General features: G+C 39.7%; 1 pseudogene across 1 annotated transcript in view; it reads right to left on the bottom strand.

The window, feature by feature from the left end:
- Positions 1–14798, bottom strand: part of LOC311136179 (vacuole membrane protein 1-like) — a 108243-nt pseudogene that overhangs the window by 29066 nt on the left and 64379 nt on the right. Inside the window, exons 9-10 of the transcript XR_014615428.1 lie at positions 10581–10661; positions 10022–10136 (exon numbers count right to left, since the gene is read on the bottom strand). The product of XR_014615428.1 is annotated as a vacuole membrane protein 1-like (transcript). The remainder of the gene's footprint in view (positions 1–10021; positions 10137–10580; positions 10662–14798) is intronic.

The raw sequence follows: 14798 nt of genomic DNA, 5'->3' as shown, positions 1-14798 counted from the left end.
TTTCCCACGGGGGGCCAGTATGAAAATGTATGCACTCACTAACTGTAAGTCGCTCTGGATAAGAGCGTCTGCTTAATGACTAAAATGTAAAAATATTCACTGTAGTGTTTTTTCGGACATGACTGTAGTATAATGTAGTATTTACAGTTGACTATAGTTTAAATAATGTAGTAAAAAAACTGTAATATATACTATAGTAATTACTGTAGTGTTTTTACTGTAGTATATGGGCAATTCGGTAACTGATGATGCTGAGACTCAGATTTTTCACTTTAAAATGTATGTCAAACAAAAAACAATGATTGCAACATTACACAAACAGCACAAACTGTCATTCTGTTACCAAACTTTGCATCTGCACTGTTCTTCAAGTAAATGTAGTTCTTGTGCATAGAGTTGCATGTTTAAAAAAAAACAATTATTGTTTTTTGTTTGACATACATTTTAAAGTGAAAAATATTTTACTGTGAAATTGCCCATATGATATAGTAATTACTGTAGTGTTTTTGCGGACTGTAGTATACTGTAGTTTTTACTATAGTGTTTTTGTTTTATTATCTTTGACATAGAAGTGTGGGCTTTCTCCTTGAGGAAACCTACTGGAGAAATACTAAAAGAGCACATTTTGGGGTCTAAACTGGGGTCTAAACGGATAGGTTCAGACCTTCTGCTCTTTTCTATATACACTGAGTATACCAAACATTAGGAACACCTTCCTTATATTGAGTTGCGCGCCCCGGGTCTGTAGTGACGCCTCAAGCACTACGATGCAGTGCCTTAGATCGCTGCACCACTTGGGAGGCCCGTCTTTTCCATTCACCCTCTGAATGGCACACATACACAATCCATATCTCAATTGTCTCAAGGCTTAAAAAATCCTTCTTTAAGCAGTCTCCTTGGGATATGGGGGAGGGAATGGACAGGGTATATGCAAATTAAATACTGTAGTATTACTATAGTAAAAAAATAAAAGTAGTGTTTTTGCGGACATTACTGTAGTATTTACTAGTGTTTTCTTGTAGATAATACTGTGATATTACTATATTATTCTACAGTATACTACAAAATTATATAGTAAGTACTACACATGATCGAGGGATACTACAGTGTGTAGTATAGTATTCTACAGTATACTACAGAATTCTATAGTAAGTACTGTAGTATTCTATAGTAAACTGTAGTACCCTGTAGCTCAGTTGGTAGAGCATGGCGCTTGCAATGCCAGGGTTGTGGGTTCGTTTCCCACAGGGGGGCAGGTATGAAAATGTATGCACTCACTAACTGTAAGTCGCTCTGCATAAGAGCGTCTGCTAAATGACTAAAATGTAAAAGTAGTATTTTTTCATGTGGGCAGCTGAAGAGGGGGGTGTGTGGAGGGGGATAAGGAGGAGGCGGATTAGGGCTATTGAGGGGATGGAGGGATCAGGAGGAGATGTGTCACTCCTCTCAGACAGCAGTTCTTAACAGTAAAAGGGGGGTTTTGGGGAGATTGTGTTCCTGTCCAGTCTGATTCCTGCTTACTCATTGCCACAGACGACACAGGAGACATTACAGTTCAATCAGACCGTATTAGGGAGCTCAATAAGGCTCTGTTTACCATTCAGTTACTGTTCAGCTCCGAACTGAGCAGGCAAACAGGAAACAATGGGTCTGGGAGAGACCCACATAACAAAGACCAAGTCTTACAAACATGTTTTTGCCCTCTTCTCTATGGACTCATGAAAACCTCTAAGGGAAGTTCACAGGTGTAGCCCTTTCCTGCAGTCAAATGACCTAGTGGCCTCATGGGTAGAATGTTATTAATATGTTTCATTCATTCATAATTAATAAACATTATATATATTTTTATGTGTCAAACGGTTTTGTTACATTTAAGTATTCTGTGATGTATTTAAAGTGTAATATTGGGACGCAAACTCAAAATTGAATACATTTCAACTCTATATCTGACATGGTACAGGTGTCTTCTTTTTTTAAAGCCCATAACCACATGTGTGAGGTGTATACTTCTGTTTAAAAGTAGATTTGTTTAAGACTACCAAGAAACACTCTTTGTGACCCTGATTTAGCCAACTGCAGTTTAAGGTTAACAAGATGATACTACCCCATTATACCACTCATATAGGGAATCAACATTCGAGTGGGTTCTCACAATGGCAATGTGCGCCTGTTGAAACCCATTGAAATACAGAGCCCATAACTAAACTAGTAGGAATGTGGAAGTCAGGGAGGCTATCATGGAGATTACTTCTCTTCTATTGTTTAGACCAGACTGTGTGTCACGGGTACTGAAGGTAAAAGGCAATGGCAGAAACTTCTGCTTAACAATAAACTATTTCCTCTGAGCTTTTACTGTCCACTTCATAATTCAAGGACATTTACTCATGTCTCCGCCCAGCTAAACCAAACTGAGCTATTTCAACATTTTACAATTAGGACTATAAAACCTAAATTCCTTAAATGTTATGATATAATTTTTGATAGTTCCTATCAATATTTCAAAACCTAGCCACATCACCACAGTACCGTCAGAAAACCAGATCCAGTTTAGAGTATGACAGGGTTAAGAGTTATGAAAAGGCCTTCATCCTCTGGGCCTCGTGTCATTGTTGACAGGAACAGATTGTTGTTGTGAACCTGAACGCACCACCTGACCTGAAGGTAAAACCCAGTTATCCAGCTCTCAAAGGGCCTTCCCTTTGAGGTGGCTGAGTATTACGCCCACACAGAAAACACATTGAGGTGGCCCAGTATTACGCCCACACAAAAAACACCTCCAAATCCCCCTAGTGCATTGTTCCTCTGCTTTGACCCACAAGGGAGAATGTTCACCTGTTCACCATTACAGTCTATCATATTGCCTCTCCATTCCCACTCTTACATGACAACAACTATACAGCTCTGTGACTCACAGTACAGTATAGTGTCAATGTAAAACAACAAAGAAGTGCAGTCTAATAAAATTGAATTCTCTGCATTCTTTCCAGACTTAACACAATGGGGAAAAGAACAAGAGAAGCTGAGAGAACAGGAGTTTGTTCAGAATGTTCAGATAGAAATGTATTGTTCACACAGGACATGATCTGTCAGGTATAGAGCATTGTGTCAGCGATATAACGAGGGCACTACGTTCATCCACCTCTGGCCTGCTAGCCCCCCTACCTCTACGGAAGCACAGTTCCCGCTCAGCCCAGTCAGAGCTATTCGCTGCTCTGGCACCCCAATGGTGGAACAAGCTCCCCCACGACGCCAGGACAGCGGAGTCACTGACCACCTTCCGGAGACACTTGAAACCCTACCTCTTTAAGGAATACCTGGAATAGTATAATAGTAATCCTTCAACCCCCCCTTTACTACCACTGTCTTTTGTCTAAACTAACACCTGACTTATTTCACCTGCTAGCACTGACTTGTTTAAAGAAATGTACTTATTGTGATCGAGATGTAGTTGTCCCCGATTGCACTGACTTTGCTCACAGCTGCTTGTTTGAAGAAGTGTACATACTGTGATCAAGATGTGGTTGTCCCACTGGCTATCCAAAGTTGAACGCACCAATTTGTAAGTCGCTCTGGATAAGAGCGTCTGCTAAATTACTTAAATGTAAATGTAAATGTATATTCTCTGTAGCTCAATTGGTAGAGCATGGCGCTTGTAACGCCAGGGTAGTGGGTTCGATCCCCGGGACCACCCATACATAAAAATGTATGCGCACATGACTGTAAGTCGCTTTGGATAAAAGCGTCTGCTAAATGGCATATTATTATTATTATTATTATTATTATTATTACATTTCTATCCTCAACACAGAATGTTTCATCTCACTAAATACACCACAGGTCGACCCCAGCCAGTTGTGATGGTAAGCCAGGTTCAGTTTCCAGTGTGGTGTGTCATTGTAAAGCTGGCCCTGGCCGTGTCAGACAAGGAGGGGCACACCTCTGATCCTGCCTGGATGTGGAGAAAGTCATCGGCCCAGGGGACACCAGACCTAATCGGCTCTATGATGCTGCTGCCCACGCCACTATCTGTATCATCACAGACAGTGTTCATCTTCTGTACAATAGGGTTTTCTCTATGGCCACCACCCATACAACAAGGTTTCCCTCACTACTAGAGTATCTAGAGAAAGTTAGCCAAGTGAATTTAACATTACTAGACAGATAATGAGGACGAACTTTCTTTTTATTTATCAATCTTATTGAACCTTACATAATGAATCAGGGCCAGTATGAAAAAATTAAATAATGTATGCACTAACTGTAAGTCGCTCTGGATAAGAGCGTCTGCTAAATGACGTAAATGTAAATGTAAAAATCAGCTTACTCAATTGGCACTCTACAGTCTTTGGTCATGTTTTGTATTTTGATTTATAAAATAATTTATAGAGGATTTAGAAAGATAATCCAATAAGCATACAGACACTGTCTAACAAAGTGTATTAAGTCTTCAATCCATCCATGCATGGGGAAAAACTGATTCAACTTTTACACAATAATCATCAGTAAAAACACTTTTCAGTACAATAAATAAAATACAGGTTCCTTATTCACTTTTCTCAAGTGATTCAAAAATCTTCTCTCTACTAAAGTACAGTATGTACAGTGAGGGAAAAAAGTATTTGATCCCCTGCTGATTTTGTACGTTTGCCCACTGACAAAGACATGATCAGTCTATAATTTCAATGGTAGGTTTATTTGAACAGTGAGAGACAGAATAACAACAACAAAATCCAGAAAAACGCATGTCAAAAATGTTATAAATTGATTTGCATTTTAATGAGGGAAATAAGTATTTGACCCCTCTGCAAAACATGACTTAGTACTTGGTGGCAAAACCCTTGTTGACAATCACAGAGGTCAGACGTTTCTTGTAGTTGGCCACCAGGTTTGCACACATCTCAGGAGGGATTTTGTCCCACTCCTCTTTGCAGATCTTCTCCAAGTCATTAAGGTTTCGAGGCTGACGTTTGGCAACTCGAACCTTCAGCTCCCTCCACATATTTTCTATGGGATTAAGGTCTGGAGACTGGCTAGGCCACTCCAGGACCTTAATGTGCTTCTTCTTGAGCCACTCCTTTGTTGCCTTGGCCGTGTGTTTTGGTTCATGGTCATGCTGGAATACCCATCCACTACCCATTTTCAATGCCCTGGCTGAGGGAAGGAGGTTCTCACCCAAGATTTGACGGTACATGGCCCCGTCCATCGTCCCTTTGATGCGGTGAAGTTGTCCTGTCCCCTTAGCAGAAAAACACCCCCAAAGCATAATGTTTCCACCTCCATGTTTGACGGTGGGGATGGTGTTCTTGGGGTCATAAGGCAGCATTCCTCCTCCTCCAAACATGGCGAGTTGAGTTGATGCCAAAGAGCTCGATTTTGGTCTCATCTTACCACAACACTTTCACCCAGTTCTCCTCTGAATCATTCAGATGTTCATTGGCAAACTTCAGACGGGCCTGTATATGTGCTTTCTTGAGCAGGGGGACCTTGCGGGCTCTGCAGGATTTCAGTCCTTCACGGCGTAGTGTGTTACCAATTGTTTTCTTGGTGACTATGGTCCCAGCTGCCTTGAGATCATTGACAAGATCCTCCCGTGTAGTTCTGGGTTGATTCCTCACCGTTCTCATGATCATTGCAACTCCACGAGGTGAGATCTTGCATGGAGCCCCAGGCCGAGGGAGATTGACAGTTATTTTGTGTTTCTTCCATTTGCGAATAATCGCACCAACTGTTGTCACCTTATCACCAAGCTGCTTGGCGATGGTCTTGTAGCCCATTCCAGCCTTAGGTCTACAATCTTGTCCCTGACATCCTTGGAGAGCTCTTTGGTCTTGGCCATGGTGGAGAGTTTGGAATCTGATTGATTGAATGCTTCTGTGGACAGGTGTCTTTTATACAGGTAACAAGCTGAGATTAGGAGCACTCCCTTTAAGAGTGTGCTCCTAATCTCAGCTCGTTACCTGTATAAAAGACACATGGGAGCCAGAAATCTTTCTGATTGCTAGTGGGTCAAATACTTATTTCCCTCATTAAAATGCAAATCAATTTATAACATTTTTGACATGCGTTTTTCTGGATTTTTGTTGTTGTTATTCTGTCTCTCACTGTTCAAATAAACCTACCATTAAAATTATAGACTGATCATTTCTTTGTCAGTGGGCAAACGTACAAAATCAGCAGGGGATCAAATACTTTTTTCCCCTCACTGTGTGTGTGTGTGTATATATGTATATATATATATATATATATATATATATATATATATATATATATATATACACACATACACACAAAAGTACAGTGGGGAAAAAAAGTATTTAGTCAGCCACCAATTGTGCAAGTTCTCCCACTGGCCTGTAATTTTTATAATTGGTACACGTCAACTATGACAGACAAATTGAGAAGAAAAAAATCCAGAAAATCACATTGTAGGATTTTTTATGAATTTATTTGCAAATTATGGTGGAAAATAAGTATTTGGTCACCTACAAACAAGCAAGATTTCTGGCTCTCACAGACCTGTAACTTCTTCTTTAAGAGGCTCCTCTGTCCTCCACTCGTTACCTGTATTAATGGCACCTGTTTGAACTTGTTATCAGTATAAAAGACACCTGTCCACAACCTCAAACAGTCACACTCCAAACTCCACTATGGCCAAGACCAAAGAGCTGTCAAAGGACACCAGAAACAAAATTGTAGACCTGCACCAGGATGGGAAGACTGAATCTGCAATAGGTAAGCAGCTTGGTTTGAAGAAATCAACTGTGGGAGCAATTATTAGGAAATGGAAGACATACAAGACCACTGATAATCTCCCTCGATCTGGGGCTCCACGCAAGATCTCACCCCGTGGGGTCAAAATTATCACAAGAACGGTGAGCAAAAATCTCAGAACCACACGGGGGGGACCTAGTGAATGACCTGCAGAGAGCTGGGACCAAAGTAACAAAGCCTACCATCAGTAACACACTACGCCGCCAGGGACTCAAATCCTGCAGTGCAAGACGTGTCCCCCTGCTTAAGCCAGTACATGTCCAGGCCCGTCTGAAGTTTGCTAAATAATAATAATAATATGCCATTTAGCAGACGCTTTTATCCAAAGCGACTTACAGTCATGTGTGCATACATTTTTACATATGGGTGGTCCCGGGGATCGAACCCACTACCCTGGCGTTACAAGCGCCATGCTCTACCAATTGAGCTATAGAGGACCATGCTAGAGTGCATTTGGATGATCCAAAAGAGGATTGGGAGAATGTCATATGGTCAGATGAAACCAAAATATAACTTTTTGGTAAAAACTCAACTCGTCGTGTTTGGAGGACAAAGAATGCTGAGTTGCATCCAAAGAACACCATACCTACTGTGAAGCATGGGGGTGGAAACATCATGCTTTGGGGCTGTTTTTCTGCAAAGGGACCAGGACGACTGATCCGTGTAAAGGAAAGAATGAATGGGGCCATGTGTCGTGAGATTTTGAGTGAAAACCTCCTTCCATCAGCAAGGGCATTGAAGATTAAACGTGGCTGGGTCTTTCAGCATGACAATGATCCCAAACACACCGCCCGGGCAACGAAGGAGTGGCTTCGTAAGAAGCATTTCAAGGTCCTGGAGTGGCCTAGCCAGTCTCCAGATCTCAACCCCATAGAAAATCTTTGGAGGGAGTTGAAAGTCCGTGTTGCCCAGCGACAGCCCCAAAACATCACTGCTCTAGAGGAGATCTGCATGGAGGAATGGGCCAAAATACCAGCAACAGTGTGTGAAAACCTTGTGAAGACTTGCAGAAAACGTTTGACCTGTGTCATTGCCAACAAAGGGTATATAACAAAGTATTGAGTAACTTTTGTTATTGACCAAATACTTATTTTCCACCATAATTTGCAAATAAATTCATTAAAAATCCTACAATGTGATTTTCTGGAATTCTCATTTTGTCTGTCATAGTTGACGTGTACCTATGATGAAAATTACAGGCCTCTCTCATCTTTTTAAGTGGGAGAACTTGCACAATTGGTGGCTGACTAAATACTTTTTTTCCCCACTGTATGTGGACACCCCTTCAAATTAGTTGATTCGGTTATTTCAGCCACACCCGTTGCTGACAGGTGTAGAAAATCGAGCCCACAGCCATGCAATCTCAATAGACAAACATTGGCAGAGGAATGGACTTAAAGAGCTCAGTGACTTTCAACATGGCACCGTCATTGGATGCCACCTTTGCAACAAGTCAGTTCGTCAAATTACTACTGCTAGAGCTGCCCCGGTCAAATGTAAGTGCTGTTATTGTGAAGTGGAAACGTCTAGGCGCAACAACAGCTCAGCCGCGGAGTGGTAGCCACACAAGGTCACATAACGGGACCGCTGAGTGTTGAAGCGCATAACGCGTAAAAATCGTCTGTCCTTAGTTGCAACACTCACTACCGAGTTCCAAACTGCCTCTGGAAGCAACGTCAGCACAATAACTGTTTGTCGGGAGCTTCATGAAATGGGTTTCCATGGCCGAGCAACCGCACACAAGCCTAAGATCACCATGTGCAATGCCAAGCGTTGGCTGTAGTGGTGTAAAGCTCACCGCCATTGGACTCTGGAGCAGTGGAAACGCGTTGTCTGGAGTGATGAATCACGCTTCACCATCTGGCAGTCCGACGGACGAATCTGGGTTTGTCGGATGTCAGGAGAACGCTACCTGCCCCAATGCATAGTGGCAACTGTAAAGTTGGTGGAGGAGGAATAATGGTCTGGGGCTGTTTTTCATGGTTCGGGCTAGGCCCCTTAGTTCCAGTGAAGAGAAATCTTAAAGCTACAGCATACAATTACATTCTAAACGATTCTGTGCTTCCAACTTTGTGGCAACAGTTTGGGGAAGGCACTTTCCTGTTTCAGCATGACAATGCCCCTGTGATGCACAAAGCGAGGTCCATACAGAAATGGTTTGTCGAGATCGTGTGGAAAAACTTGACTGGCCTGCACAGAGCCCTGACCTCAACCCCATCCAACACCTTTGGGATGAATTGGAACTCCGACTGCGAGCCAGGCCTAATCGCCCAACATCAGTGCCCGACCTCACTAATGCTCTTGTGGCTGAATGGAAGCAAGTCCCTGCCGCAATGTTCCAACATCTAGTGGAAAGCCTTCCCAGAACAGTGGAGGCTGTTATAGCAGCAAAGGGGGGACCACCTCCATATTAATGCCCATGATTTTGGAATGAGATGTTCAACAAGCAGGTTTCCACATACTTCTTGTCATGTAGTGTATGTATCCCTGAGTGCAGCTGCTGCTTTCACAAAATGGACGACAGACCCTGCTTTCATTGCACAAAATGGCCTCCATACACTCTCAGCTGAGTACAGCACAGGAGGATCCCTCCTTATCCTCTACATAGCTTTACTATCATGTCTGAAATATTCATATTCAAAACAAATTAAAGCCTTGATTGATCAATTCTATACGAAAAAAGGTTACTTTGTGAACATTTTATATCAAACTATGGACCTGAAGTAGCCTCTTTGTCATGACAAAAAAGACATAAGAAAAGTGAGTTGTGTGCAAGACTTTAATGTAAAAAGTTTATTATCCAACGAGCAGATTTCCACATACTTTTTGTCATGTAGTGTATGTATCCCTGAGTGCAGCTGCTGCTTTCACAAAATGGACGACAGACCCTGCTTTCACTGCACAAAATGGCCTCCATACACTCTCAGCTGAGTACAGCACAGGAGGATCCCTCCTTATCCTCTACATAGCTTTACTATCATGTCTGAAATATTCATATTAAATAAATGTAAATGTAAATGTAAATGTAAATATAAATATATTCAAAACAAATTAAAGCCTTGATCGATCAATTCTATACGAAAAAAGGTTACTTTGTGAACATTTTATATCAAACTATGGACCTGAAGTAGCCTCTTTGTCATGACAAAAAAGACATAAGAAAAGTGAGTTGTGTGTGCAAGACTTTTGTAAAAAGGTTATTATCCAAGAGCGCGCATTTCTGCCATGTGCTGGTATACAGTACACTCACCTGAATGTGCATATTGACTATGGCTTTCCCAATTAACGTTGCTCCAAAATAGGTCCAAAAAGGGACTAGGGAATGGCCACGTTATAACTGCCAGGTCAAACAGTGGATTTGGAATCTGGAGAACCAGAGAATATATATTAAATATCAGAAATGAATATGGATAACTGACAACAATTATAGAGCAAAGAAACAACTTTCCTCTATATAAGAGTGCAGGTCCTCAATATGCTTCAATATGCTTCAATATTGTTCAGTCCAAACACAGTTTTGTTAAATGCGCCTATGTTTTAAATCTAACAGATTAGTAATACAATGACTAAAATACCCAGAATAAAGATAGCTTTATATTAACAATTATAATTATTAATCTGTTCTGTCTGCTGGTTTGAGGATTGAGCCATCAGCAGTTCACTTTAAATAGACAGACAGTTTCATTATGCACAGAATTGCTCTTTTAAGGTTTGAATTTAAACTGTAGTCACTTTCTTGTATTTTCAGACATTAATAGGGGTGATTTATTTTATTTTATAGAATATAGTTGATATGTGATTTCACTTACAGAGGCGCAGGCTAGAATTCCAAAGAATCCAACCCTCTGAACCATTTTCTGCACTGCTAGTTTTGCTCTGGTGGCAAAGTCCTGAGAAGAATAATAGCAAATATTAAGAAGATTATTCCACATTTTGTTATGTTACAAAGTGATATTCAAATGGATTTAATTGTACTTTTTTGACAACGATCTACACAAAATACTCCGTAACGTGAAAGTTGAAGAAAAATTATAACATATAAAATAAAAAATAAAACACTAATATATGTTGATTAGATAAGTATTTAACCCCCTGAGTCAATACATGTTAGAATCACCTTTGGCAGAAATTACAGCTGTGAGTCTTGGAGAGTGCTACTCAGTAATGTGTTGTATTGGATTTGCCCCAAACATAACACTTTGTATTCAGGACAAAAAGTTAATTGCTTTGCCACATTTTTTTCAGTATTACTTTAGTGACTTGTTGCATACAGGAAGCATGTTTTGGAATATTTTTTTTCTGTACAGGCTTCCTTCTTTTCACTCTGTCAATTAGGTTAGTATTGTGGAGTAACTACAATGTTGTTGATCCATCCTCAGTTCTCTCCTATCACAGCCATTAAACTCTGTAACTGTTTTAAAGTAGAACTGACAATCATAAAAAACAGAAAATCATAACATCAGTAAAAAATATTAAATTCCCAGTTTATGGTACAAAACCAACTTTATAAGAGGTTTTAAAAATTGGTTCTATTTGACTCAACATTCCATCACCTACACAAAGGAATTGTTGGCAGAATAGATGGATGCATTTCTTAGTAGTCCAAAAAATATTGCTACCAGGTTGTAAATTACAGCTGGCCTGGTACATTGTTTGCTGCCTCTATTCGGGATGCACTGTTTCATTTCAATGACAACATTTTCAAAAATGGACGAATGTAACTAGGGCTGGGAATGTCAATACAATCAAACTAGCAAGGGCAATGATCACAAGTCAGTCATAATGCGGCTAATAGGCTAGTGTATCAATTTATGTAGCAAGCTAAAAACACGGAGCCTAACGTTAGCTAGCTAGCTAGCTGCTAGGAGGATGTCATGCCATTGGAGGAGTGGGTGAGTGACTGACCTTTTCCCCTCATATCGTTTTTCAGTGGCTTTACACAGCTAGAGATGCAGGTGTCATTTAGTTAGCTAGCAAGAACTTGAACAACTGTTATCCAGTTAGCATATATCTTGCGTTTGCAAATTCACCTCTGACTATCTACTCTGATTTCAGAGCACTCTCGTCTGAGTGTGCCAGAGCGCAGAATAACTGATACATTTACAAACGCAAAACCAGCTGAATATGACCGGTGTCAGAAAACGTAGGCAAAAAAAGTAAGTTAGTCACGAACACTCTAGATAACATGCAAACAGCCTAACCAGCTCTGCTATGGCGAGTAAAATGTTCAGAGTGAGGTGTTCTCTCATTTGTGTCTGGAAGTAGCCATCTAGCAAGCTAGCCAACTTTAGCCAGTTAGCTTGGGTGCTTGGTTGGAACAAGTATACATTGGCAAGCAAGCTGCAGAAGGATGAGTATGCTACAATTCCCCATCGTTTATCAGTGCAATTCTGAAGGCCAATTAGCTGAAAAAGTTTGAGAGGGTTTATCTAATGTTCCTTTGTTAGATTTTAGCTCATCTTGCTCTGGCTAGCATTAGATGTTGAACTTGTTGAAGTGCATAACTGAGGGAGAGAGAGCCTACCTTTTCATGGTTGTTTGATCAATAGGACTGTAAAGTTCCCAAATGTAAGAGGACTCCTGTGGTGTTTACATATTTGCAGAAATCCATTCAGGTGTATTTTGTGGCTTTTGGCGAATGCATTCTAAAGATCTAAGTTGTGCTGTTGCAACTGTCTGTAAACCCACAGTCCAGTTCAAAGTGAATGATGGCAGGCCCTTGAGGCAAATGGCTTGTGTGTATAAAGGCCTACTGTAGCTCTGATTGGCTATAGCGCACTGGTCTGTGTAGACTCCGGTCTTGGACGAGACAGATGTTTTTATTAGGTTTTATTTACTGCAGTGTCTATTAATTGTCCAAACGCTCAGCCGCTTTCCCACTCTATATTGCTATATAATTTTCACAAATGCCTTAGTATACGTAATTCCCAAACATTCTAAGAATTTATGAAAACGTGAAAATGACCATATCTAAGTGCTTGCTTGTCAGAAATTTTTTTAAGTGTCATATTCTTCCTGGGGGTTTATATGAACAGATTTTAATAAGATTTAATGTTGCTTAAAATGCTGTCAGATCCACTTTAAAATCACCATTGGCCTCATGGTGAAATCCCTGAGCAGTTTCCTTCCTCTCCGGCAACTGAGTTAGGAAGGATGCCTGTATCTTTGTAGTGACTGGGTGTATTGATACACCATCCAAAGTGTAATTAATAACTTCACCACGCTCAAAGGGAGATTCACTGCTCAACTGAGGGATCTTACAGATAATTGTATGTGTGGAGTACAGAGATGAGGTAGTCATAAAAAAACAATATTATTGCACAGAGTGAGTCCATGCAATAATGTGTTAAGCAAATCTTTACTCCTGAACTTATTTAGGCGTGCCATAACAAAGGGGTTGAATACTTATTGACTCAAGACATTTGGGCTTTTCATTTTTTATTAATTTGTAAAAATGTCAAAAATCATAATTCCATTTTGACATTATGGGGTATTGTGTGTAGGCCAGTGACACAAAACCTCAATTTATTCCATTTATAATTCAGGCTGTAACACAACAAAATGTGAATACTTTCTGAAGGCAATCAATAACCTTTTCACTAATCTATGGTGATTAAAAGGTAGAAGGATGTTCTCCTGCACATCTTAAATATATCACAGATGAAAACATGGTAGTAATATTTACTAAGAATACTACCAAAACATTATTATATTATTCTATAATATATCTCTGAACTATCATTGTGAAAAGGTTTCAAAATTGTTTGAGGCAGTCTTAAATCAATCTGAGACGATTCTTGCACAATCCACACAAATGATATTGATCCAATAAAAACAATGAAGTTATTGTCTTTAAGGAATGCATTTGTTAAAAATGGCTTTGTTTATATTTATTTTATCGTCTCTAAGGAAATATCTTCGGCATGGTGGTGTAAGTCATTTGTGAGTTCTGATGCATTTCTGTCTTTCAAATGATAAATAAATTATACTAAAATAGGGTCGGGGGGGATTTGAGAATATTCAAAAATGTGAAATTATGGGGAATATCAGAAGATTTATTCACTATAGAAAATATATTTACTGTGGGAACAGGACAACCTGGTGTATTTTTTACCATATCTTCTCATTAATATGTTGTGTTTTTAACACATCGACCATAAATATAAAGATAAAAGGAAGTTGGCATTTTATATGTACAAATACATCAGAGAGCAGATAATTGATTAACGAATAATTTGGTTTATATTAACTAAAGCTTTTTCTCTATGAAGTAAATGTACAATTAACATATAGAATTTTGGCAAAAACGGGACATCTTTCTATTTATTTAAAACGATATTGTGACACACTTTACAGACTTTTCTAAGTTATCTACTACCCCACTTATCTAAATACATTATTTTCCTGTATATATCAATACTTCTGTTAACCAAAAAACTTTTGTACGCCCTTCAAAACTGCTGCACACAGTCAATTGTCCTGTCAGTTGTCTAATTGGAACAATCACCCTCTGCAAACTCATCCAAACACCTTTTCTACTGGGACATTATATATTCACATCCCCTAACTGTATCTTACCTCTGGTGACAGTTAATTTTTAATCCAATATCATCAATGTGAGTACAAGACGAGACTTCATGGTCATTTCAATGACTCACATATTCTTACTAATTCTGCTGCTTTTCCCCCCATCTTTCCTGACAACTCAACAAAAGGCTCTTTTGAAAGCAATGACATGGATTTTTCCTCAATATACCTATGCTGGGAAGAGGAGGGTTAAGCTATTGTTGATGTAGTTTAAAATATTTCTGGGAACTGTGACGGAAAGATGGGGGAATTATCCTGGATTGATTACGGTAAATTTGTCATACTTCTGATGATTGTATTAGAATGCCACTAGAGATAACAGTACAAATTGTATGCATGTGCTGATGTGTTTATTTATTAATTTGAGTTTAAATATATATATATTTTTACAGATATTTAACTATGCCAATGCCGTAAGGTTGGTATATCAATTGAAGGGG

This window comes from Coregonus lavaretus, assembly GCF_964263955.1.
Source record: "Coregonus lavaretus genome assembly, chromosome: 10".
Taxonomy (NCBI): Eukaryota; Metazoa; Chordata; class Actinopteri; order Salmoniformes; family Salmonidae; genus Coregonus; species Coregonus lavaretus.
This window is presented reverse-complemented; position numbering and strand designations above follow the sequence as displayed.